This window comes from Spea bombifrons, chromosome 5 (assembly GCF_027358695.1).
Source record: "Spea bombifrons isolate aSpeBom1 chromosome 5, aSpeBom1.2.pri, whole genome shotgun sequence".
Lineage (NCBI taxonomy): Eukaryota > Metazoa > Chordata > Amphibia > Anura > Pelobatidae > Spea > Spea bombifrons.
The window spans coordinates 77,888,905-77,916,383 of record NC_071091.1 but is presented as its reverse complement, the minus strand read 5'-3'; the positions used below and the strand labels follow the sequence as shown (position 1 = coordinate 77,916,383).

The window sequence follows — 27,479 nt, the reverse complement described above, 5'->3', positions numbered from 1 at the left end:
ATTTGTCCAAAGCATCCTCACCCTTTAAATGATGCATTGTACAGGGCAATTTCAGCCATTCTTCCTCTAGAAAGCCATTGGCGTTGGCTCTTCATAATGTGAAGTGAGAGAATGAAAACTTCAACTCTCCTGACAACTCTCTTTGGTGAATAGACCCCTGACTGAGAAACACTTCAGTCTCGCAACTTTGAAAAGCAAATCAGCAGTCTTCACAAAGACAACCTTATAGTTTGAAACACGTTATCAAAGTCCTTAAGCATATAACACCCCCATACACATGTAACTTACAGAATGATGACCAAGCATACGAATTCTCACACATACAAAAACGTGGCAATTTAAAAAATCTGATAGACTATTAAAAAGTATAAAAAAAACACATCTGCGGTAATTTTATGGCCACAAGAGCCTCACAGCTGATTCTGATTTTGCTTAATTCAACACTAAAATAAATATATATATAGAAAAAAAAAATCACATATGCCAGTTCCTATTCATCAGAGTAAAACACTGCTTTAAATCTGGTGACCCTAGCAATTAAGGAACTGCACATGGCACGTAGCTGCAAGTGTTGGTTATAATCTTTGTTCTACAGTCGCTATTAAATTGAAATGAGCTACAAAAATACACAGTGACGCACATAACCTTCTCAGCCAAGCATAAATGGTATAAGAGATGGAAAGAGACATTGTCTAATATTTCTCCAAATGCAATTACCAGATAAAACACATTTTATAAAAAACAAATGGCATATTTCATTTTATAAAATGAAATATGCCATGGTCCAAGTAAACATTAAGGAAAGAGAAAATGCCAGAACTGGGTAATTTATTCGTTGGGTCTGATTAAGGCGTGGATCAGATAAAGGTTTTTTGTTTTTTTTAAATCACTACACATATATGTTATCCCAATATTCATTCTGGGATTCTTAAGGCATTATGCCTCCAACACCCTATTATTAGAATGGATTTCATTGTAAGTTTACATGATAATAACTTGCTCCAGTGCCTAGGTCTATGTATAGGACAGCTAAATGCATGTTACATTGCAAAAGCACTTTCATAGGCTATGTCACGAAAACTATTGATCTTGCAGTATATGATACAAACTATTACTTATACCATTAAAAAGAGTTTATATACCTCTCAGAGGGAGCAGAGAATTATTAGCGACGTCGCTTGGTCAATCTTATTTTCCTAGCCCCATAGGCAGCAATCTTTGGAGGAATGGCTCATTTAAAACTAGCACACCCAAAGGTATGTAAAGATGTAAGAATATTTCCAGAGAAATAAAACCTTGGAAGTATCCCCAAAAGGGCTTTCGATGAAATTATCAGTCTCGATAACACTTTGAAGAAGTTAAATCTCTAGTGAATGGCTTGTATGTTGACTATCCCCACCAGGATCCTCTACAGGATTTCATAACCGTTCCTTTACCTCCAATGATAAATAATGAGCAGAGCATAATATAATGACTTCTGGAGTATCAGCACGTTCTTCAGCAGAAATAACATTTTATGAAAAAGGATTTTACGTAAGAACTGTTCATTTAGAAAGTTGGTAGAGAAGTTTGTGGTTTCAATTCCTTAACTTCCACTATACATTAGGAAGGATTATCCCCAACAAGCTTCCGCCACAGGAAGAGCTTGGTTGGCCCTGTTTCATGCATAGTTGAATCCGATTTTTCCCAAAGTCTCCTCTCTCAGTAAATTAGCCATTATACAAGGCCGGCCGGCCGGCCAAGCCTTTATTGTTGGAGGAACCCAACAGTGTTGTCTAATGAATAGTGAAGTGAGGGAGTCAACACAATAACTCTCCTGCCAATTTTCCCTTTTGTGAACAGACCCCATAGATAGCGTCAAACATTGAAATACATTTTTAATCCAAGTTCTGATATTTCCTCACTATATGAGATGACAAATATAAAATGGTTTGGTACATAACATGGAGCCATCACTATCTTGCAGCTCCAACCTTATCACTTCATCCTCTAACCTCTCTTCACAACATAGAACAGAATTTAACATTGTTTAAATGGCCCATGAAAATGAATGAGTGCGGTGTGTGGTTGCTTTTATGTAGAGGCTATACAGGGGGGGGGGCACAATTTATGTGATCCTGGATCACTGCCTCTGTTAATTGGAGCCTTGAGGGGTGAAGTATAATAAACCTTTAAAAATATCAAGTCACTTAAAGAAAAAAAGTGAGTGGGGCGATACACTGAAGAGCGTATATGCATTTCAAACTCTCGATTTCCTCACAAGAATGGTAAAAGTAGAGAAAATCACCGCAATATTGATTTTTAGATTGCCAAAAGGCATCACAAAATTACTATCTGTAAAACACTCTGGCTCCACATAAAGTGCGCTATTTGCGGTAATCGCGAGTGCTACAAAACCCATAACTAAGGGTTTCAGTGGGACGCCAAAGTCAAGCTGTCTGGCAGGAAACATTCACCCATTAAAAAAAGACGTTCAATCTAGAACCAGAATGCACAGATATTTTCTGTCGAGAGCAATATTACCATTCTGTCTCCAAGCTTTTGATACTTCTGCTTAGGAATAATTTCCAGATAACAGGGACATCAGAAGAAGAGGCACCATGTCCTTTTCCACTTGGATATGAATGTTTTTGCTCGGTACTCGACGGAACGAAAATAGGGACAGGCTGAGCAGTAGCCAAATAGATTTTTAAACATTCAAACTCTGCTTATACAGTTTCATTGTAAGAACCCTAAAACCTTTCAGATCTTCTCGTGAGATGGCAGCTCAGAGTAAGTGCCTCTAAACATCAGGATTGTTAGAACGTAACAATTGAAACCGGGAAGAAAAGTAGATAATTTGTTCCTAGGACAGAATAGTTATCATATCTCTAGTCTGTCCGCTTGACGCAGTTCCTGCATACATTATAGTTATTGCTCGTATTAAGCCTGCATAAGCAAACAACGATCAAATAGTGATGCCTGACTTTAAATATTTCAAGACTTTAATGCTGGTGATGAAAGCCGGAATGGAAAGGACTCTGACAGAGGGTGGGCGCAACGGATGAAAGCAATCTCAAATTTATGTACCTGGTATAATAATTCAAGTCATTTGCAGATTACATGAAGTTCTGTTTAACAAACGCTCCGCTCTTTTCGGTTCTATGACAACCGGTATAATATTTTATCCATCTTCTAAGCGCATTGTACTGCAATTAGTTTTATTGTGTTAATCTAAATAATAATGACCCACACACTCATTTCAGCAAAGAACATTATCAATCAAAGAGTTGGTGGGATGGAAATATGGCTCCAGGTGAAACAAGATGAATCCCAAAAACCAGTACGGGGTTCCACATCCACAGGCTTCACTAAAATAACACTAATTTATAGGGCACATATTAATTTAGTAATATAAAGCAAAATGATTCTATGTTATCACACCTAAGGTAGGAGTCGGAAACTGCAAACATGCCATAGCACACAAGCAATATGGCGGTCAGTAGAAGCTACCAGACTTCTTTCTCCTTAATGTAGGATCGCGACCCTTCACTCAGCTCATCGTGGGGGCTAGATAACTTAGATTAGATAAAAAAGCTTTAAAGGAAATCTGTAATCTAAAATCTATTTTATCAGTGACCAAATCAACCCACTGCTCTGAATCCCCTGATGGTGCCCTAAACACCCTATGCCTTTAGTACATGTCCAAAATTAAGAGTTGCCGATGAGCATTTTAAGATATTAAAATGTTTGAAGCAAAATTTTAATATATCATTAACACTCTGAAACATTTTCCCAGGGAGAGAAATATATTTATTATATTTATATTTATATATTATTACTGCAGAAAGGCTTATACTTGGTAATTCTCCCAAACACTGCAGCAGAAAAAAGTAGTGATTTTTAGAACACAACCACAATTTTAAAAAAAAATTGAAAGTAAAAAGAAAAAAAAACAAGCAGAAAGAGGTGAATTTAGTAAATAAATATACTTTTAGCGCTTAAAGAAGAGGAACACATTAAGATTTCAGTTGAGACAAATTCAATGTAGCGTTATTCTGTTGCTCTGGAAGCAATCAGGTTTTGTTTTTATAGATACAATATAATTATATGCTAGCACTAGGCTTGTGGAGTGGAAGTCATTGGAAGGCCTCAATCCTGCTAGGCTTTTTTCATGTAATTATCATATAATGAAGCACTTAGCACCGAGCTTTGCAGAGAACTTCACATAGATTATAATGAAAGGTTTTCCGAGATCCATGAAATTGGGAGTTTTTGGGAATGTGATCCCGTCACAATAACAAATCTCAAACATCAAAAAAACATACTATATATTGGAGCAACGGGAAAACCTTGCTTTGCGGGAGGTCATGCATGCTTTCCAAAAAACATTAACAATCATAAAATCATGTGTTTAATGAAAACCCGTTCCTGCATGGACCATGTGTTGGTTTTAACATAAAACACTTTAAATGTTTCTAAGTAGATCATTGAGATAATTGCCAATACTGGTGCTCCATTAATAAAATGTCATGTAAGTAATACTTAACGTGTTAATGAATTGTCTTGTTGTGCTCTTGTGGAAACATTTCCATTCCAATTAGCAACACCAATAATGCAAATTAAAACACCCGTCTATCTGACTTTTGTGTCGTTCATGAAAGGGATTCATTTTTAAATTACTTTTAAAAGGCTAGAAGTGGAGACTTTTCTAGATGAACTTAGTCATCAAGCAATCTCTGGAATTAATCCGTTCTGTTGTTTTTGTAGTGTGATTCAGCTCCAAAAATGGATGCTGCAATTGGTATCAGAATGAAATACTGCAAAGATAAGCACTCTTCACAGCCTCGCGCATGGGAAAACGCATTAGTCAGTACAGTGGGATGTGACATGTACAAAACAAATGAAGTCTCAAAAGCCTGCTTCTGTCCCATTGTTCGGTACAAAAGGTGGAAGTGTAAACAGCATCCCTCACGCTTCACTACTCCGGATTAATTGTGTTTATTTATAATAGGATTTTAGTAATCAGTGTCAGTGACAGACATTCTAGAACACAAAACCCAGACCGTATCAACATAAAAAGGGGAAAACAAATAGAATTATTAAAATTAATTTTAAAAAGCAATTATGTATTCAATTCAGTTATTCTGTGTTGGAAAAGCAGAAAAAAGTGTATATATATATATATATATATATATATATATATATATATATATATTAGATGAGAGTTTAATATTAGTAGAAATAGGCATCTCCTGGAACTGTGTAAATATTTGTAGAAATGCTGCCTGTTTACAACAGAAGTTAGATCATAGAAACAACACTCTACAAACCACATCGTTCTTCAGGGTCCCCCCATTGAAGAGCATTCATAACCGTAATTATTTTGTCATGACTTTAAAGCTCAACAAACCCAACTCTAAGAAATCCTAAAATAAAAAAAGATGATGTAAGGTTGTCAAGATAATATTAACTCTAGAAAACAAGGACCCAATGGTGTAATTTTCCATTTGAGTACAATGAAGTCTAATGGAGTCTATTGTGAAGCTGCAATAGGGTCTAATCTGCAGTTAGAATGGGTTCCAACAGTAATCATCAATTTGGCATCACAGTTAAAAGCTAAAGGCACCGTCACAGCTAAATGCTAAAGGCACCTCTGGCACACCAGACTACAAAAAGAAGTCCTCCAGCAACGCAAGCCGGTATATAATGTTGTCTAGGTTGACAATATGTAAGCTCTTGCAAACAGGATCCTTTTTTCCTGCATGAATCCTATTTCTTACATATTGTATAAACTGCTGCTATGTTTTTTATTCTACAACTTGCGTATTTCACGCTAAACTACACTAGGGTTGTTAGATGATCACCATAGGAGTGGTTTAGTAGTCAGACTACAGGCGGATTTATGACACCAGTTAAGGTGTTCCTATATAAGTAAATAATATAAATTAGAAAATCGCATTATGCCGGAGCAGCTATCTAAACGTCCCGTTCTCAGGAGCTGCAGGATTCTTCATCTCCATTAAATGAATCCTCTGTGCCATGTTTCCTTTAGTAGTTTTTCTTAAGGTTTATCTAGAACTATACTAACTCCGATCCATGTAAATAAGGCTATTTACTCAGAGACTACATTAGGAATGAACCATATTTTCTTACAAATTTATTTCTGTGCTCTTTTAAGGACAAAAGGTAAGCAGAGCATGTATTCATAGGAAACATTTCAATTCGTGGGACACAATTCTTTAGAAAATAAATAGCAGATCTATAACAGTTTGTTTCCTTCAAGCACCATTATCGTCGTCAATTCTTCCCTTTTCTTCTCTTCCAAGTGTTATTCATGGCAGGGCCCCGTTCACCACCACTTGACCTTCCATCTTATTGTTCCGGGTCTTGCGTTGTACATCAACATCCCCAAACTTCCATTTAAGACGCCCCTCACTAGCACGATTGACACCCTGTCCGCGTAATGATACTTTTTATTGTGCTCAAATCAGTAATTATTGCCACTCTGTATAATCACTACCATTACTCCAACCCTGAACAGTTTTTTGTACAGGCTGCTGACTTCATTGTGACATTTCAACTAGTAAAGGAAAATCATAAAGTTGCAAGAGTTAGAGAATGTATGCTAATTTATTGAAATGTAAAAGTGACCTGATATTATACTTTTAGTAATTACAATGGTGATAACTCTTCTAGACGATTGTTCGATTTATAGCCTCAGAGCTCTGTTCTGGTGAAGGAGAATGCTCTGGTTGAAAGAACCACAGTGCATTTCTGGAGGTAATGGGTGACATTTAAAAAAACTCAGACTACAGCGTTGCCTAGTATAAACCTGGTGGATATACATTTGGTAAGTAATTTGTTGGTTTAAAGGAACCCCAAGGTAACATTAAAGGAAAGAAAGCAAGTTAAAGAGGGGGTTTTAAACAGTCACGAGGCAGTCCTATAAGAAATAGCCTCACCTTGTAACTCACCTGTCTACAAGGTGGTCTAGAAGCTTTGGTGGAAACTGTCTTACCATGTGAACTATTGACCTCCAGGAACCCCCAAGAAATAGGTGCGCCATGTACATCAAGGTTCTTGGGAATCCCTACTATCCTGAATGGAACAGACACTTCACATAATGTGCAAGACAACCTGCTCAATGTACAAGAGACCCGGTTTATCAGCTGGCCGAATACTCTTGCCCTAACTTGAACAATTTTTTGAAAATGTTAGACTGAGGCATATGAGAATTTGTAATAGGATTCAGTTCAGAGAAAAAGCCAAGGGATTCGTGGTACGGTAAATATTTCATTAGACCGTACAGACGTTAAACCAATGATTCAGTGACTGACATCTCCATTATTATTGTCACAGTGTAAGCGCCAGTTCTATTCTGCATACACGGATCACATTTGGAAGTTGTCATTTTCACTCAGTAAGATTTGCTGTTGACATATTCCAACTAGACAATACTAGGTTCTTACCAAAAAGAAATAACTTTGAAAATGTCACTACCTTTTCACAATGCCGGGTAATAATCACGCTACCAAGCCACATACTTTTCAAGAGTCACGGGCAATTTTATTGAAAGGACGGCATGTCTATACTGAAACACAGAATTACGTGGCCATATGTTATAAACGAAAAAATAACGCTATATTAAAAAAAAAAAAACACACAACAACAATTTGTAACACTGCATTACAGCGGCTCTTTTCAGTGTACAACTATACATTAAAATATACCTTTACGTCATTAGGCAGAATATATTAGGACTCTTACGGTTTCATTACAAAAAGTATTATTTTTAAAGCTCACAATTGTTTAGTTTAGATTATGTACCAAGTTGCATATGGAATTGAATCGTGCCTAAATGAACCAAAGCACAATAAAAATGTGGTTGTAAAATAACTAATGCTATAATCATAAATTATAATGCAATATAAAAAAAAAATAATAAATTGCATTAACTGTGACATCATTCTACACTAACAAATGTAAATCAGATCAGAGCTGGAAAGTGTTCCAAACATCAATAACCTAGCAGAAAAGCTGCACTGCAGTCTTCCAAACAAAATGAAAGCGTATACAATCTGCAATATATATCGAGAGAAACACACGGGGTAGGCAGTTTCTCATCCGCAGCCAAAAACGGTCTGTCAGCACTTCCCAATTGGAAAACTATCTTGGTAATGGATTACCTTTAAGAATGCCCGAACTAACCAGAGCCCAGGAACTAGCCTCTTCTAAGGGCAAACTGCATACGTATACAGTGATTGGATACTTCAGTCCAGGTTATCTTAGATGACTACCAGTCCAGATTTAGTATCCCATTCCTGTCAGACCAACTGGTAGAGGACTTTGCTGTCAGTACTACAATGAGTATGAGCAGCAAGATGTCTTATTTCCAAACTGTTGTATGTAATCTGGTTAGCGTTAAGACTTTCTCAAAAGAAAGATCCCTTTAGGTTTTCACCCTTGGGTCACCAAAATGATTAGCAGAAACAAGTGCTGTCGGATTAAATAAAACACGTGCCATCGGCTGTCACTGGCAAGAGATGAGTGTTAACGCCTGACAACAGCTGGATGGCAGCTCTGCTTCAAGAACAGAGCTCACGGAGGAAACAATCTAACACTGAAGGTTAGAACAATTTTACCTACGGCCGAGCACCATTTTCTTTCATTAGAGCTTCATTCTCTTCCAATTTCAACAATGGATGTGCCATTTAAATAGCTTCACGGCCACAGACAATGCTCTCTAAGCCTGTAATGCCTCCAAAAGAATTAGCAGTATAATTCACATGGGTCCGCAGAACACGTTATTTAAATAATCTCTCTGTGGTATTGCTGTGATTAGCATTTGGAGCTGGCAACAACACGATGTACGCAAGTTAGACAGAGAACATTAAGACGACTCGGGATGAACCAGTTTTTAATATGCTATTCTTTTTTTTAACTTCGCTGCATAATGATGAATGAAATAAGGAACTTGTTTTTATTAAAATTAAATAGTTGTAGTCTATGGCAAGAGCAGCTGGTATAACTATTACTGGCCTGGTCTTATTCATTTGCAGAATAATATCGCCCAGGGCCGTCCTTAAATTACTGTATATGTCAGAAAATATGCATTTTGCAGCAACTTGGGATCTGAGAACGCGATTATCATAATCAGTAAAGGGAATGGAATTGTGGTTAATATGTCTGCACTGTTTTTACTTTTAAGGGGACTGCTGTATCTCACGCTCTGACAGGCTGTGGAGGATTATTACATCATTTTCATAATGGAGAAATCAAACCCCGTTAGGATCTTAACTTGTCAGTCCTACCAGCCAACTGTCCTGGATTCACATCTCACAAACAACCATCCTTCAAAACAAGCAAACATAGAAACATAGAATTTGGCCCATCTAGTCCATTTCTCCAGATGTAAAGAGTAAGACCTTAATCAGTCCTTTGTCTTAGATTCAGGAGCCTATCCTATGTATGTTTAAATTCCCTTATTATATCAGTTCCTACCACTTCTGCTGGGAGGGTGTTCCACTAAACAGGTATTTTATAATAATATACTGTTTTTTAAAGACACATCCTTAAATTCAGCTCAATTTTGGCTCTAATTTTTGCTCATCCAAATTCCACCTCCCGGAGAGAATCCACTAGAATAAAATGCACTCAACCATGTTAGGAATCATACGTTCATGTGTATTCTTTTTTCATTGTTCTCATGTATGAAAATATCTGTTGCAGTTATGTATGGAGAACTGAATGAATGAACGAACATTGAATGAATAAAGCCTGATAAGTATTTTAGAAAAAATACTAATTTGACTTAATTCGTCCTTGTTAGCTGTGTTCCAGGTCATGACTGATCTTGTTTAAATGGTGAATAACAGGTAACAGCAAGGTTTAGAAATTATTTCAGGCAGATAAGAGCAGATACCGACCAGCAACATCTCTGACACAAGCCATCAAAAATGCTACCATTTGTCAAGGCCATGTTTTCTAAAAACTTAATTTATTGTTATTAGGACCTGTGTGTCTATTATTATTATTCGGTTAATCAGTCATATGGAATCTCCATCTGTATTTGTTAGAATGTATTGGAATCACTGTAAAACTTTGTTAAAGAGTTCTAAGCATCTACTCATCACACAACACGAAGCATTAACCCCTTGTTTAAAGATCAAAAATCCCATTACTTGTGCAGTACATAGTTAAGGGAAAAATATTGAGTACAGTTATTTCAATGAGGGTAAAAAAAATGCATTTTTCTAATAAAAAAATTAAGTTACAACCAACATATTTCCCCTTTTTATTAATTTATCTGCCTTAACACTTCATTGAAACTACACTCTGTAAAGAAAGTGACGTGGCTATTTTGGTATTCACTTACCCCACGTTCTGTAGGGGAAAGCCCTCTCTGGATATAGTCGGGTGGTGCAGCGGCAGATGATTTTGAATATAGCGGTACGCAAACATTCATTATTACAAACATTAGTATGTTTGGAAAAATTGGTTGAGCAAAAGTTCACCCATCATGGCATACCCCAATATAGCCAGGCTATAAAGCCACAATGCAAATACATATGGTTTGGTGCTGGCCGCATTTCCGGCTAAAACAACAACAATTGATAGCACTTTGACACATTAGGCTTTACCGGCAGTATCATTTAGCACCAGAAAAAAACAGGAACCATTTAGCCCATCTAGTCTGGCCATGTTTTCTGACGTAAAGACTCTTTGCAAAGTCCTTGATCTCATCTTAGATTCAGAAAGCTTTATGCGTCTCCCATACATTTTTAAATTCCCTCACTCTATCAGCCTCTACCAATTCTGCTGGTAGACTGTTCCACTTACCCAACACCCTCTCAGTATAGCAAAGCTTCCTTACATTACACCTAACCGTCAACAATGTCACTCGTCAACAGTTTGAACAGCTTGTTTGTACAGGAGAAAAGGCCTATCCAAGAAAGGAGCTTGGATATACAGAAAACCGATATGCAGCTTCTTTATTATTAACACTGGAAACCCGTCAAGAAAAGTTTGGCAAAGTTTTGGGGAAAACTGCTGATGTAAACTGTGTAGTTAAATGCTCATTTACTGCACATCTCAGCTCATTTCCTCTCTGAACAGAAGGCTAATGAACATTACAGCAAACACCATAAAGATTGGGTCAGATTACAACTCATTACATTCATTTTTTTGTTCGGTGACAAAAATATAATAACCATGAAGAAACAATGTTTTTTTTCACATAAAAACTGAAAAGGATTTCTAGGAAAACACATACTGAGAGGCGTGGGATGTATAAACGGGTTTGTTATCCATGACATACGTGAAAGGAAATCCACAAAAAATAACCATGGCTAGACGCTTGTTCAAAGACTATATAATAAAATATTCATATTAGTTGGGATACAGATAAATCCTGATTTCATATTGTACAGGAACAGGCAAAAAAAAAACAACGTGGGTTAAATTAGTTTGGCTGCACAACTCGAGGGCTGCAAACAGGCCAGATTTTCGATATCCCAGCCAGAGCGCAGGCATCACAATTAAACATTAATTAAACTACTTGTATTCAGACAGGGATACACAGAATTCATGGCCTGCCTGCGGCCCTTGAGGACTGGAGTTCTGCAGCCCTGTCCTCTGACATGTATCTTGGCTGGTCTCTAGGCTTGAACCGGGTCCAGGCCCCCTAGGCCTCCCCCTACCACAGCCGCTGTCTGCAATGCTGAGCTTCATGCACGGCTCATAGTCCTCCATATTGTATATGGCCCGATTACCATGCCTGTGAACTTTCTAAATCAGCTGACCCAGAGACTCTTGAAATATTAACCCTTTAATAGCACAAAATGAAGATTCTATGTAGTGAATGTGTAAACCAAATGGCTATAATAGCAGTCCTCATAGAGTCACCTGCATTCGAGCAGGGGTATCATCCATAACATACCAATAGCAAAAGCGACAATTGGCAGTCTCATGTAGGAAGGAGTCTGGACTGAATCTCTCTTCACCCTGAGACTGGGACAAAAATCCTGACACTCAAACTCAGTTACAAAGATATCTCCCTTGTAATCGGTATGCCGAGATTTGATGTCCCCAACTAGCACATGGAGAAGCGGCTGCCACCACCTGGAACCAGCACCCTACATCTAGGCCAAGTGGAGAATACACCGCTGTCTTAGGGCTTTGGTCGAGCATTACTGGAAGATGCTAGCTATCCATAAGTCATCATGACATTAACTACTGATATCACTTTTGTTAGGTGAATTGGTGAGGCATTTAAAATATACCGCTTTCTCATAAAAGATATCAACTTTGGAAGCCCAGTTATTTTATTTTAACGAGGTAACATTGTATTTTAGTTAGGGCTCAGCTCCTAATGGGTGCTTTGGACTGGCATGTGTGCGTTGTCCAAAATACAGTACTAAAGCCTCATGCTCATATAAGATATAATACTAATTATATAAGATGATATATTTGCAGGTCTGGATTTGAGTGCTTGTAATTTGTTCTTCCACGTATCCATAGGTTGCCACGTTGATCTAATTTGTATTTTATGGAGGTGATATTAGAGCATCAGGAAAAAAAAAACAGGATTTAAAGTATACTATGTCTATAAAGCTGCGTTGGTTCCAATGTAACAAAAGCCTTTTATCAAGTCAAAAAGAAAGCACATCATTTACAGCAGCTAATAAGAATATTTCTGTATAACGCTGCCAGTGAGAAACGGCTGTAGGCAAAACTAAAAGATCCAACACAAACATTTCAAATTGTGCCAAGGCCACTGCCTTGCATGCTTGTCATAGTAATACTACTAAGGAACAAAAACACAGTAGGATGTTGATTTTCTGGTATCGGCATATTTTGTACATTTTAGTGAACCGAAACTATGAGACGCGAATCACTGCCAACCACTGCAGACATGGAGACATATCTAAACTACTGAATATAAAGCAAACCCAAGTACTGCACACAGAATCGGTCTGAACAGTTCCATAATATCTTACGTTTGAAACAAAAAAATACATACAAGTGCAGTGCTAATTTTTAGCCGGTCATGCAATCAATGGCTCGCCTATGTGCTTGCTTACCATGGGGATTACTGTGGGTAACCAAACCCTAATAGCAAAACTACAACCCAAAAGAAAAAGGAATCCTACCTATAAAACTTTACCTTTTAATTATGTACCTGAAATAACTCCAGTGGTAGTATAAGTATGCCTGAGCAGTCACTAATGGAGGAAAAAAAGGCAGGATATTAACATAAATCTCTACGATACCTAGCTCCATGATATAGCATCCTTGGCTAGGTACACTCCTAGGCATCTACAAAGGTACAGAAAGTCTTACTATTATAGTCCTGTCTAGACTGTTCTCAATAATAACGGTCAGCCTCTCATCTGACGCCCGACGTGCTTTTCTACATAATTCTGTCACGGGATTCTCCCAGCATCAAGGATTGGCCTAGGGATTTATTTTAATATCCTGCCTTTTTTTTTCCTCCATTAGTCGGTGACTACTCAGGCATACTTATACTAGTGCTGGAGTTATTTTAGGTACATTATTAAATGTTACGTTTTATAGGTAGGATTCCTTTAACTTTTGGTTTCTAATTTTAGTAGCCCATTTCCCATGATATTTTCTGCCTTCATTTACATTACTGCTTTGGTGCCTGGTGCTTGCAGATGTCATTAACATTCTCCCCTGGTGCTACTACTACTCCTAATCGTTAAAGGGCCTCTGAGCCTATAATTAACCTTCCCAGCTGCCGCTCCCATCAATGACACCACTGCATTTTATAGTATTAAAACCCAACCCACACATACTGTTAGGCAACACACATTAAGCTTGTCCCATTCAACAGCACTACCTTCATTTGTCTTACATACTACAATCAATGGCTGTCAATGCAAATACCTTGTTACATCTCCCAGGCTTTCCGAGTTGTCCTGCTAGACAAGCCTTCTGTGCCTTCACATAAGTGATTCTATAAAATACCCCTTTAAAAATAACCCACTTAGCAGAACTGGCTGATTGTCTAGCGTTCTAATGTCAAGGTGTCCTACTTCTGGCCAATAAGATGGATGTTGGTAGTTCAAAATTTGTAATTTCCTCTCATCTAGAATGTTTTGTTTGATATTGAAAAATCTACCTTAAAGATGTGTTAGAAGAGGAGCAACTGGGGCTAAATGTCTTAGATTAAAACAAAAACACCAAGCCATGGTGATCAGTACTTGCAGGGTATCAAAAATATAAAGGGTCCATGAGAATCATCCTATTTCTGGTGAAACAAACATCTCTAACACTATACAGGTATATAACAACATGATTTTCACATTCCAAATTAAAATCTATTCTGCTTGTGTGTTATTTATTGTTTCCACTCTATTCCTTTAGCTGCATCACATCTAACTTTTGGAATGTCCTCCATGATCTGGATTCATTCTCTAAAACAGAAACCAGATGTGTGTTAGGGGTGGGTGGGTTATTGAAGATAACAAACGGGGAATACAATGTGCATCTGGTGCAATAGCTCAATGCTTTGCTCCTGGAAGATAAACAGAGCATACACAAGCTGTCTCCAAAATTCTATTGGATTATTCATCTTTTTGTTTACTTACAATACCCACTTCGCACAGAAATGTTTTGCCTAATGTTTAGAATTGTACAATATTGATAACAAGTATAGGAAACATTATACAGAACACTACTTTATACTTATTAAAAGAACTGGCCTGCCAATTTGTTCTTCTTTATTAAGCATCTGTAGAGAGCTCTGCTAAACAGCAAGGGTCACTAGCTCTACAAGAAAGACTGGTCATAGATGGGGCAATAGGTTCAATCTCTATTTTCATGCAGTCTATTTGCAGTGCTGTGTGATAAAAGATGTGTACAAATAAAGCCAAATAGGCTTTATTTGTGACTTGGGAATGACCAATGATGACCAAGATACAACAGAAAACCAACATAGAGATATTGGAAAAAAGAAAGAATGCTGCATTACCATCTCCTAGAAAGACTGCAGGGCCAGCTAGAGAAAATGCTGCACTCCCAAGGGTATTCTATCCTTGCATGTGAGATGTCATTTAAATATCCAGCCCAACAGTGTACGGAGCTATATCAGAGAGCAATCATCAGATGCTGATGCTGCAGAATAAGTGTACACAGCTTTGGCTTTGAATATTAGGTGCTAAATATTCTTTAATGCAAAGTCAACTTTCTGATGCAATATGGAAGTACCCTACAAGAGGTAAGTATCCCAAGATAGTGACCATCTCAGTTTAAGATGTTAATACAAAATGAGACAAATCAAAAAAGGCCCGACAAACAATGCCGAAGGTCAAGGGGCAGACTACTATTCCAGAATAGAGAGACAGGAGACCATGGTGATGGGAATTACACAAATGCATTATTATAATACAGCAGCACTATTTATTTATTTACAGGAGAGGCATATCTACTGCAACTTACACCCATTAAAAACCTTCCGTAAAAGGACCAAAGCCCACCTTCAAGAGGAAGATGGATGTAGACAACCAAAAAACCCGCCTCTGACTTTTGTCGTTTTGGATCTATATGCCACTCAGATACAGGCCACTATATGGAAATTAAATAAAATAGGAGAGGGAGATACAATAAAGCAGTAGTGAAATGATCGAGTGAGACACTCTGCTATTCTATTTGTAACTATATGTAGCATTTTGATGCCAGGAGTTGTGCAGTGAAGTAACATAGGGGGCGCAGAGTCTATGTTCAAAGTGAATTTAAAGACTAGTTTTTTTAAACTTATTTTTCTGAGCAGAAGAATACGATCAAAAACACCATAAATAAGTGGTGCTAATTTAAATGCTGCAGTAAATAGGTTTTCCTTTCAACACATTATTATTAATTATTGTGGAGCCATCATATTCCATAGCGCTGTACAAAAGGATTTCATGTTTTGTTGGAAAATGGTTTGCTGTATGGTGTATACGCCTGCCTTTAAGAATTCTACTTTGTAGCACAATCTGATTAAGGTATTAAGCAATGTAAAGTACAATCCAACACAGCTATCCTGTACATATTTATGTAAGTCTAGCCTCATCCTAGTCACAGAGGAACTACCACATTTTAGTATAATTTAAAGGGACATCCCAAGATTTTTTTTTTCATAATTGTTAGCAATTTTCATTTATGTGGCAGACTCAGTAGTAGTGGCTACTAAAAGTAATGTTACCCAACTATCTTATGTAATACATATTCTTGGCAAATTATAATTTACAACTCATCTTAAGATATGGCTGTGTTGATAACATCATTGAAATGCATTTAAAATACACAGTATATGGACACGAATATCTGTCCATTACGCCAACAGGGGACATACTAAGACATTTTGGACAATGCTATGCTTCCAACTTTGTGGGAACAGTTTGGGGAAGGCCCTTTTCTATTCCAGCATGACAGTTCCCATTGCACAAAGCAAGGTCCATAAAGACATGTTTGGATGAGTTTGGTGTGGAAGAGCTTGACCGGCCGCACAGAGCCCTGACCTCAACCCCATCAAACACCTTTGGGATGATCTGGAACGGAGATTGTGAGCCAGGTTTTCTCGTCCAACATCAGTGCCTGACCTCACAAATACTCTACTGGATGAATGGGCAAAAATTCCCACAGAAACCCTCCAAAATCTTGTGGAAAGTCTTCCCAGAAGAGTGGGAGCGGTTATAGCTGCATATTAGTGTCTATATATATATATTTAGAATGTGATGTCATACAAATCCCTGTTGGTGTATTGGTCAGGTGTCCCAATACTTTTGTCCATATAGTGTACATACTATTTTATAGGTGTTCATCTACAGGCTCCGTCTTGAATTTATAAAAAAGTAGCAAGGATTCAACAATGAATCAAACTATTGTTCTGTTCTAAGAAAAGTAACAAAGTTTAATAATATATCAATAAGGTGCTATTTGTTACAAACAAAATACTGACAGTATAGAGGAACACATCTCCCCTGATGATAAATAAAGAAGCGCCTTATACAATAAGGGGAACGGAAATCCATTAATCTCAACAATATATTAAGCTTTTTCTCAAACTACAGGCCACATTCATCTGTGATCCGTTTTTATACTTCGATTTTGTTAACAATGCATGCATTCTTTTGACAGATAGCCTCCTATGTTACATACTTTGCCACATGCCGAGGAGGACTAACAATGTTTTTTTTCTCTCTCCTTTAGTTAGATTTAGAAACAGGCTTAACCGTTTGTGGGGGGCAGCCAAGTTAAAGAGGCAACAAGCTATCGGGTTTCATGTCACGAATTTAATGGTAAAGTCTTGTTCCAGCTCTATTATGTGTTGTTGGATAGCTCAACTTTTCTCCTTAATGGTGTAGAAAAGGCCTCGGAGCAAGTCTTTGTCTCACTGTAGTTGTTAAACCAAGTACTGTAACGGATCTCTAACAGAGATCATTTGCAATGAATTGTGTTTTTTTTTTCCATCAGATGGTGTACAAAGGACAACACAACTTGGACCAGAATACTAAGTCAGTGATTATCTGGGAACTGCAAATGCATAGAGAAACGTAAACTGTTGTGTTCTCTGCATGCCGGTGTCAATGTTAAATGGCAACTGGAGCTTTTTCTATGTCATTTAGGAGTGCCAATATGCGCAGCCAAGGCTTGTTGATTTATATCTTCCCAGCATACAACCATTATCTTTGATAAAGTGAGAATAATCAAAAGATGCTAATTTACTAAGATGCTTGGATGGCTGGAAGGATCATGTATCACGAATGTGTAGCATGTTGGTGCATATCGTATATTTCCAGGTAGCACCAAGCCAGTAACGTATTTTTTCTTCTGCACTGCTATAGGCTAGAACAAAATCCCCCCTGATTACTTTAGATACAGCACATGATTTTACCATAAGGCCAGTAGCCGTGTCTGTGCTGTCAAAGCCACCACGCTGACAACTCAAAGTCACTGTGGCCATGAAAGGCGCTCCAAAAAAAAAAAAAAAAGTGGCCCTTGAAAAATGACCAAATCACCAAAAGTTTATTTCCAGAATTTGCCATAATACATTCTCCTGTACTTCCCTGCCCTTTTGAGACCAGTTTAAAATCTGCCGGTCCATTTCATTTCATCCTTTTTTTTCTGTATTCATGTGGATCCTGAAGATGAAGATTTAAAAAAAAATGCTCCAGAAATAAAAATAATGAGCACCAAGAAAAAAAAAAAAGACACGGCAAGCAAATGACTATGAAATGGTTTCAGCTTGTAGCTTACAATCTAGAGAATATAATAGTTATTTCAAACACAAATACCCAGGAATGGAATACTCAATATGTTCTTATCCTAGATGACAAGTCTAGTGCTTTAGAATATCTCACACCTTGTGGCAAACATATAAATTAGCCCCAGGTGTCCTACAGTAAAACAGACACCTAAGATAAAGTGTAAGAAACTGAGAAGGTTGTCATTGACTGGACATTAAATGGTAACTGTATCATATAGGGTGTGGACACTGGCAAAGAACTGCATTTCATTCATGATATATCTGGCATCTGAATCACTGTAAAAAAAATATCTTTTAGCAACTCAAGATTGGAAAATGTGAACCTTAACCGAATGGGAAATGTAATTTGAATGTTTATGTTCGTGTTTTATTTTTTGCAATGTTGAATTGAATACTAAAACAAGCATGTGCCTTTGTGTGACAGTCTGTGAGAATTACACAAAATCGCTCTTTTTTTCGACTCTGAAGATGTGGAGGACGTCCATTAATTATTTATCCTCAAATGTACTATCCTTGCTTGAAGAGAGACTAAAATAGATATTGATGCAGACAGGTGACTTTGGCTGTTTTTTGCACAAGTTAAAAATACACTAAGAAAAAAAAATACATATATTACACATCACTGATTAAATACAAAAGTGTCTTTTAAGACAAATGGCGTAACTTAATATACCCCTAATATTGATTTATTGTCTTCTCCAGTATGGTGGGGTGCGTCACTAATTTGGTCTCAAATCAGTTGTTCACATGCACAGTTCTGATTCAGGACATTAAAACGACATGCATCCAACACAAGTGAGGTTGTATTGATGCCTGATGGTTGATAGAGACTGAAAGTGCTGAAACACAGAAAACGAGGACATCATTGTCTGTCAAACTGTTTACTGCAATGCCCAAAGTGGGAGCAGTCTCATCCACTTAACTGGTGATGTTAAATCTTACGGAAGAGCCAGACAGCGAGTACCACACCCTTAATTCCCTGGGCACAAGTGATGTCACAGTATGGAGCCATGTACCGTTCCACCACTCCTGCTGCTCCTTCCAATTGTCGCTGCCCAACGACCATCCGAATCGCAGCAGCAGCAGCACAAGAGTTCTTCGGTTTTATTTGCGTTATTGCAGAAATTAACACTTATAAAAGGAAAAGGCATTTTGTCTCATTAAAATAGCAATATGAAAAGCATATGATATTGTAACGGAAAGCTAAGGGACCAATCGACACACACTTGGATTGTTGAAAGGGTGTGGTTCAAAAAAAACCTTGGTTTTCCGATTTTCTCTGCAACTTTATAAGTACATGAAGACAACTAATAGAAAGGTCTACTGCTAATTTATATTTAAACTATAAAAAGGACACATAATGAAAATCAGACGCCCATAGATTATAACCCTATAACATTTTGAGATGTGCTTTGCATCCCCACTCCTGCCCAGCAAGATTAATGTAACATTTCAACTGCACACAACTTTACGGCTAAAATGGTTTTGAACACAGACCAGTTTAGAACTAGTTTTATTAAAACAGCTGGGATTTCATTTTCATATCCACATCCTACACTTTTGCATCGTCAAAATGCATTAAACTAGAGAGAGAATATAGCAAGTCCAGCATTCTCTAGAATAAAAACTTGTATAGCATCTTTCACATCCACCCTGATCTCTATCACAAGTACGTTGTCAGTATGAGATGGGAGTCAAAAGAGGATTTGTCCGGACAGCATGAACAGTGCCATTGTCATTCAAATGGTTAATGATGGAAACCAACTGGGGAGGGTCTGCAAAAGTCCACGTTAACCAGGCAACACTCCAGCATCGGCTAGAACTGAAATCTATTTTGTCAGATGGTGCCATAAGGCATTATGTATAGTAAAGATATGCTTTGGGGCCAAGTATGAAAGAAATCAGCATGCATTAGACTGAAATAACATATACTGAGATACATTCAGGTCATTGAATTAGGCTCAGAAGACACCAATACAATCTTCTATCCAAGTGAATAAAACAGATTCTTCACATGAATTTTGATTGTCAGACATACTATCTAATACGTAAGTTGAAAAAGGGAAACTAAGGTATTGGGTCAAGGCATGCAAGAGTTAATAAATATATTTTTCCAGAAATGTATCCTTTTTCTTTGGCAGCAGATGCATCGTTACTACAACTTGTATCATCATCAGTCCAACAAGAAGCCTTTACAATGGTCACAATGTAAACTCTGACACTACAGACAGTCCAAAAACTGTCAAAAAGGACTCGATTTTCGCTCTATAGGACAGGGCGGCTAGTGCTCAGGAAACGTAATAGCCCGATAAACTAGTGCCTTTTGTTACTGAAACACCAAACTATTCTGTGGTTCTCATGTTTCAAGTGCGGATAATGCAAACCATATGCTACTAACTCACCAGATTTGCTTCCCCCCAAACTGAGGTCCCGAGAAGAGCAGCTAGGAAGACGCTGCCAGTGACTTTATAGGTTTAGAAGTGAAGATGCCAAGCTGGAGACACGGAGCACTGGCACTGCAGAGGTCCAGATCTCCAATTTACTATCTCACCACACCTACCGCATTGCAGAAGCCACGGGCTGGGGATGAGCATTAGAGATTCTCAGTGACCAAGATCACTAAATAAATGCACAGTGATTGTGGCACATCCCACAGCAAAGTAAGCCGTAAAGTCACACTACCCCCCCCTTTCCATTCTCGCATCACCGATTTGCCAGCGTGCAGATGTAGGACAGAGAAGAGCAGGTAAAAGGCCATCGTGGAAATTATTCAATGGACAACAAAAACCTCTCTGCATCTCAGCATTCTAAGCATTCATCTATCTCCATGCAGTGATTACAGAAACCACATACCGCATGATCAGATTTTTCTTCTCTACTGCTGCAAGAGGGGTAATACGATCACCGCAGCCTCTGTATCCATGTAAATAGATCACCCAGGGGATCCCAGGCAAGCATATGCAACAGCAATCATGCAGCCCTTCCACATACCATCGTGTGGCCCTCCCTCCCGTCCTGATTCAGAGCTAATGGGTAACATAAGCTGAACAAGTATTCAGTTAAAACCCCGTGCCCCCCCAATGACCCGTATTCATGCAAGCAGCCAGTCATTGCCAATATTCAGTGTATTAACCCTGATGCAAATGCAGGCATATTTCCATCTATTTTAGGTGCCACTAATGAAGATCTGCACAATGCATGAAAGAGGATGCCGTACATACCTGTGATTCTGTACAGGGACTGCCGCCCAGGGGTAGAGTGTGTGCTAGTGTCACAAACCGGTGTGTGCACAGCACTGAGCTCCACACTACAATTTGCCCAGCCCAGCAGAATAGCTGCAGTAAGGTAACGGCTTGTTCCAATCCTCATAAAGGACCTTCTGACATCAGCTGGTCATGTGATCCCCTTGGTCACATGGTACAGGGGGCTGCAGGAAGCAGCAGGGCGAGAGAAATGAATGAGTGCGAGCGAGATGACAATGTCAGAGCCCAGCAAGCTCAGGGATGGTAGTTTGCTTTTTATTAACAGGATAATTAGCTTTTTTTTCCCCCTCGGCGCTGGGATCCTGCATACAACGTCGGGGTGGAATAAATGAAAAAGATCACACTGATTCCTGCAAGGGAACAGTGAAAGGGAAAGCTCATGGAACCAGCAATTGAAGTCTTTAAGAGAAGGAGGAGGGCGAATGTCTTGTTATTTTTGCAGTGTTAACACCACAGTGCTTCATTTTAAGGAATAAAGTGACATGCAGCATGATATGCAATGATTGGAGTTTAAAGCCCAACATTTTTCACAGTTTTTAAAGGGAATCATTGATCGGTATAAAGAAAGCAATGCATTGCTGGTCTCAGCAATTCATGTGTTAATCATACGTTATTACACAAATAGCACTCAAAGGGTTACACATGACAGCTGTGTGTTTCTGACCCCCTGCTTTGCCACTGTGACTCCCCCTTCACACACACATACACACACTGCCTGTGCGACCACTCCTTGCACCGACCACTCCTAGCACCGCATGTGTATATATTAAGCTGTCCTTGGGGAACTTGCAGTCGACGTCAGATTCTTCTTGCCAATTCACATGAATGCAGCTGCAACTACATATGAGAAATGCCTAATCCTAGGAAAATGTACGTAAAAAAGCTTTAGTAAATTAGACAACCTGCAGTCTGGGCGGTGACAGACATTCAGGAGGATAAGGAACCTTTTCTCTTTGGCAGGCGAAATAAAACCAACTGAATATTTCCCATAAACAATAAGCGCAGACATTACAGTAAAGAATGGGACATAAGACAGTAGGTTTTGGTGGCTTCATTAGTAATGAAAGTTCTTCATGGAGATATGGTGGCGACCAATAACACATTAATCCATTTCACCCGTTTCAAGATGTGTCACGTAGGGTGACCACATCGGCCATGTTTTCTAGGACACGTATAACTTTTACATATTGCTGACCAGCCCGGATAAAATGCTGCCCTGCAGTAAGTAGGATGTATAGACTCACAGAAGGGAACCAATTTGTCAGTTATACATCACCCATGCTGCAGGGCGGCACTTTATCTGGGCTGGTCAGCAATATGTAAAAATGCTGTACTCAGCATAAATCCAAACATGCTGGGTTTTTTTTAACCCCTTAAGGACAATGGGCGGTACCTAAACCCATTGAAAACAATGCAATTTGACATTAAGGGGTTAATCATTTAAGGGGTTATTTAACCCCTTTGTCATTAAGGGGTTAATTTAATGTGTCTTTATTTTTCCATCACAATCAGCCAACACCAACTGTTCCCAAGATAATATATGCTGAAATGACACCTTACATAAATGTGTATGTTATGAACATAAAAAGATGGCAAACAGATACTTGTTCTGTTATTTTGGATAACAGAACAAGAAACTTTATCAAGTCATAGAAAGGATATTAAGTCAATTTTTGTTACGAAAAATGCGGAGTGTTACTGATTGAGTTGGTATGACAACTAAAACTCAAGGACAAAACTAGGCAAATACGCTGAACTTGAGATCAGAGAACCTAGCATGTCTACTGCGTTACCCAAAAGATTGGATCCCACAATCAAATTACTACACTGTTTGAGGAAGAGATCAGGGCTTATGATGACCACTTGGATGAAGAAGGACCTGTACGGCTCATTATAAAAATGACTAATAATTAATATTGCAGGTCACTTAAGGTCACTCGCCTGGGCAGATACGGGTATATCTATTAGTGTGGCACTAGATTCAACCACATTCGAGAAAAATATGCTCGTTTCCTGATCTCCAAGATAAATGGACATTTCCCTCTTCTCACATGTGGCTTTTCCTCCAAGCAAAGAATTCTGTATTGCAAATGCTAAGGGCTATACACCCCGCACAAGTCAAACACGCTTGGGAATATTAATATATATAAGCCTTACTACAAAAATATCTATTCCAAAGCTGTATAGGTGTATACGTCATCAGTTAGTGGGACAGCAAACTGGGCATCAACTTACCCCAAACTATAACTATAATTACTGCTAATAGCTTTAAAAATAGGCTGAAACATTTGCCATTCTCTTCCTTGACAGTCTCAATACACAGGTTCTTCCTTAACATAGAAACATAGAAAGTGACGGCAGATAAGAACCATTCGGCCCATCTAGTCTGCCCAACCTCTGAATACTTTCCTTAGTCCCTGGCCTTATCTTATATCTAGCTTGGCCTTATGCCTATCCCATGCTTGCTTAAACGCCTTCACTGTATTAACATCTACCACTTCTGCTGGAAGGCTATTCCATGCATCCACTACCCTTTACGTAAAGTAATATTTCCTGATGTTACTTTTAAACCTTTGCCCCTCTAGCTTATGACAGGTCTCACCAGTGATCTGTACAACGGCATGAGCTCTTCCCTCTTTCTACTGCTAATACCTCTCGCTATACAACCAAGCATTCTGCCAGCATTACCTGCTGCTCTACTGCATTGTCTGCCTACCTTTAAATCCTCAGAAATAATCACCCCTAAATCCATTTCCTCACACGTTGAGGTTAGGACAGTATCAAATATTCTATACTCTGCCCTTGGGTTTTTATGCCCCAGGTGGATTACTTTGCATTTATCTACATTAAATGCCAATTGCCACAGCTCTGACCATTTTTCCAGTTTACCGAAATCATTTGCCATTTGGCTTCTTCCTCCAGGAACATCAACCCTGTTGCAAATTTTTGTGTCGTCAGCAAATAAACATACCTTTCCATCAACACCATCTGCAATATCACTAATGAAAATATTAAAGAGAACGGGTCCAAGTACAGATCCCTGAGGTATCCCACTGGTAACAAGACCTCGCTCCGAATATACCTCATTGACTACAACCCTCTGCTGTCTGTCACTCAGCCACCATCCATTCAACAACATTGGGATCAAAACTCAGAGATTGCTTACTTGAGAGATGGGACGGGCGTAACGAGAAGTGCTTATGTGAAGTGTAGTCTTATCCAGCAATCTCTGGGTTCCGGGAATCCCTAGGGGCATTCTTTATAATGAACTAAAACACCATGTTCCTACACTCTCTTGTAGGACGCAAACCGTTTCTCGGCTTCGAATACTTGATTACTTAATAGTTTCAGCAGTAAAGGCGGTGTTGGATCATTAAATCCAGAAAACCGCCGTTACATTTTCCTACTGGAAAAAAAGTAATGTAATATTTGTATCATGAGTGGCCAGTTACCCTCCAAGATAAGGAGAAAAAGGGGATTTTTTTTTTTTCTAGGAATCTTCCATCATTACCATTAAAATATCAACATTTCACTGGTTTCAGTGGTTTTGTCTCCAGTACATCATGCAGGTTTAGACAAATACATCATTTGGGGATGGCAGAACCTTGTTACTGCCAGATGGACCCTGACCCTTAAATGTGGGGGGCTCTCGTTGGGTATATGCCAATCGGAAATGGGTGGGAGATATAAAGTTTAAAGACGGTATATGATGTTTTGATTATAGAATTAAAAAGGTGACACAAGAAGAATATCTCATTTATATATATCTGACAAGCTTCTGGTGCGGACTAGAACTAAATACGCTGCAGTTTTGGGGTAATTAATCTTAATTTCTGTTCATTTCTCATTCTTGGTGAAAAAAAATAAAAAAAATAAACTGCTTCCACCTACTAATATTGTCTCCTTGTATATTTATATTTAAGCAATTTGTTTCAAATCAGAATCTTATGTGTTTCTGCAAATACATAAGTGATAGCACTTTTGCTAATAAAAGGGAGAAAAAAGAGTTGTGAAAATATTATTTTGACATGACTATTCCTTTTAAACACTCTGTAACCTGCCCATTAAAGCTACGTATTTTAACGTTTCATTGAAGGCCAATTTACTCCCACCTCGTTTGATAATGCGCGGAGTCACCAGAGGCCGTATACTGGGAATGATGGTTAGAGAGGCTCCTGTATGCGGACAATGAGGAATGGAATCTGAAGCAGCCATGCTTATCTCTAACCGGCAGCACAGGAGTCTGGAACACCGGCACAGAGTCAGAAGCCTCAACCACTGTGGTTTACAAATGTTATATATTATACACACACACACGTATCCAGAAACATACAAATATAACCCTATGAAAAATAATAGGGAAAAGTATGTGATATATAATGTTCATATAATTTAAAGATTGTCATTATTTCACGGTGAATATTTTAACAGCCCTTTACAACACATTCCGGTAAATTACCAGTTTCTTTATTAATTCTGCTACATCCTCCTTCGAGCTTCACATCCCCACACCCCATATCAAAGGCAAAGTCGCTTATATAACCATTACATCTGCAAGCTGCTGTTCTGCAGAGCGCATTTTCTTAATTGGACACCAAAGCGTATTGTTCTTTCTTATTGTACAGAATAATGTCAATAAACAAGAACTTCGTGTCAGAATGACGGTCCCCTGCTACGAAAATGAATGCTTAAACTTTTGCGAAACATATATTTTGCCAAATGAGCTTTGTCTTGACTCAGATATCATTGTTGCAGAAGACCATTATCCTTTAATTATGTATTATTTTGTTGTCTTCTAAAGATGCTCACTGTTGCTCTAAAACGTTCCTTTTGTAAAGCAAAGATTAGCAATAGTTTCGGTAAAGTAACTAAAATATACACATACGTACACACATACATATCTACATCTTTTTTTTTTTAAATTGCCCTGAAACGGCCAAAACAAATTAAAAAGCAACATGAGAGCCTCATCTCAGACCAAGAATGGACATTGCTGAAACAGCTTGGCTTATAGGAAGGTGCCTACTCGGGAGGCATCAGCGCACCATTACCATACCTGGGAAACTTCTGGGCTCCGGCTACCCGGAGCCTTCCCTTGCAGGACGCGGCCAGGACTGCACTCTGACGTCGGGGGCGTTCCTGGGAAACACTCCCATTTAAAGGGAAAATGGGCAGGGAGCGGGGTTTGTCAAAACACCGCGACCCAGAGGATTTGGGTCTTGACCCGGAGAACCGGAGAAGCGGTGCTTTATCCGGCAATCTCCGGGTCAAACCCGGAGAGTTCCCATGCATGACCATTACAGAGGAGACCTCTTCATTAAGATATCATACTGATCCAACCCAATCTAGACCCGAAATACATGGCAAATCTCCCCTGTACGAGGAACACAGCATCCATATTCATATGTTTCAACCTGTCATAGGCCTCGTCAGCGTGGTACCCGTTAGGTTTCAGCACTCTCTGTACTTGGTCTGTGCCTCCGATGTTGTTTTTCTCAAAACAGGTTTAAACCCTGTAGAAGTTAGGTATTTGTCTAATCAGATCAATTGATCTGTTCTGGGATAATTTTGTTCACTTGATCTAGGTATAAAACATCAGTTGTATTGTATGTATTGAAGCTTCAAAATGTTTTAAAACAACATTAAACAACCCAATAACAGAAACCAACCGCTAAAAGGTGTGTACTTTGTGGGGGGGGCGAGAAATAAAGATATTTTTTGTACATTTACATCACAAAACATTGAGTACGATGAAAATAAAGGTCCCAAAAACCAGATATGCAGTATTGAAAAGGTACATACTGCCCTCAGAGTAATATTACGATGTATTAATACTACATGAAGGGTTATAAAAAGGGTTATTATTTGTCCTTTAAAGAAAAGCATTTGAGAATTGTGGTTAAGCAACCACCAAGCATACATGCCAAAAAAGCTCCATTCTTTGGGGTTCATAGGTGCTCAAT

At 38.5% G+C, this 27,479-nt stretch overlaps 1 protein-coding gene across 20 annotated transcripts in view; it reads right to left on the bottom strand.

Annotated features, from left to right (window-relative positions):
* The window catches only part of EPB41L3 (erythrocyte membrane protein band 4.1 like 3), a 103,093-nt gene that overhangs the window by 55,799 nt on the left and 19,815 nt on the right, over positions 1-27,479 (bottom strand). For 18 of the 20 annotated variants that reach the window (XM_053468077.1, XM_053468082.1, XM_053468085.1 and 15 more), the window contains exon 1: positions 21,475-21,624. The exons of 1 other annotated variant lie outside the window; for it this stretch is intronic. The gene's annotated coding sequence lies outside the window, so the exon portion shown is untranslated. Of the gene's footprint in view, positions 1-20,655; positions 20,885-21,474; positions 21,625-27,479 lie in introns of those variants that run through there. One more of the 20 variants, XM_053468078.1, reaches the window with a different exon arrangement.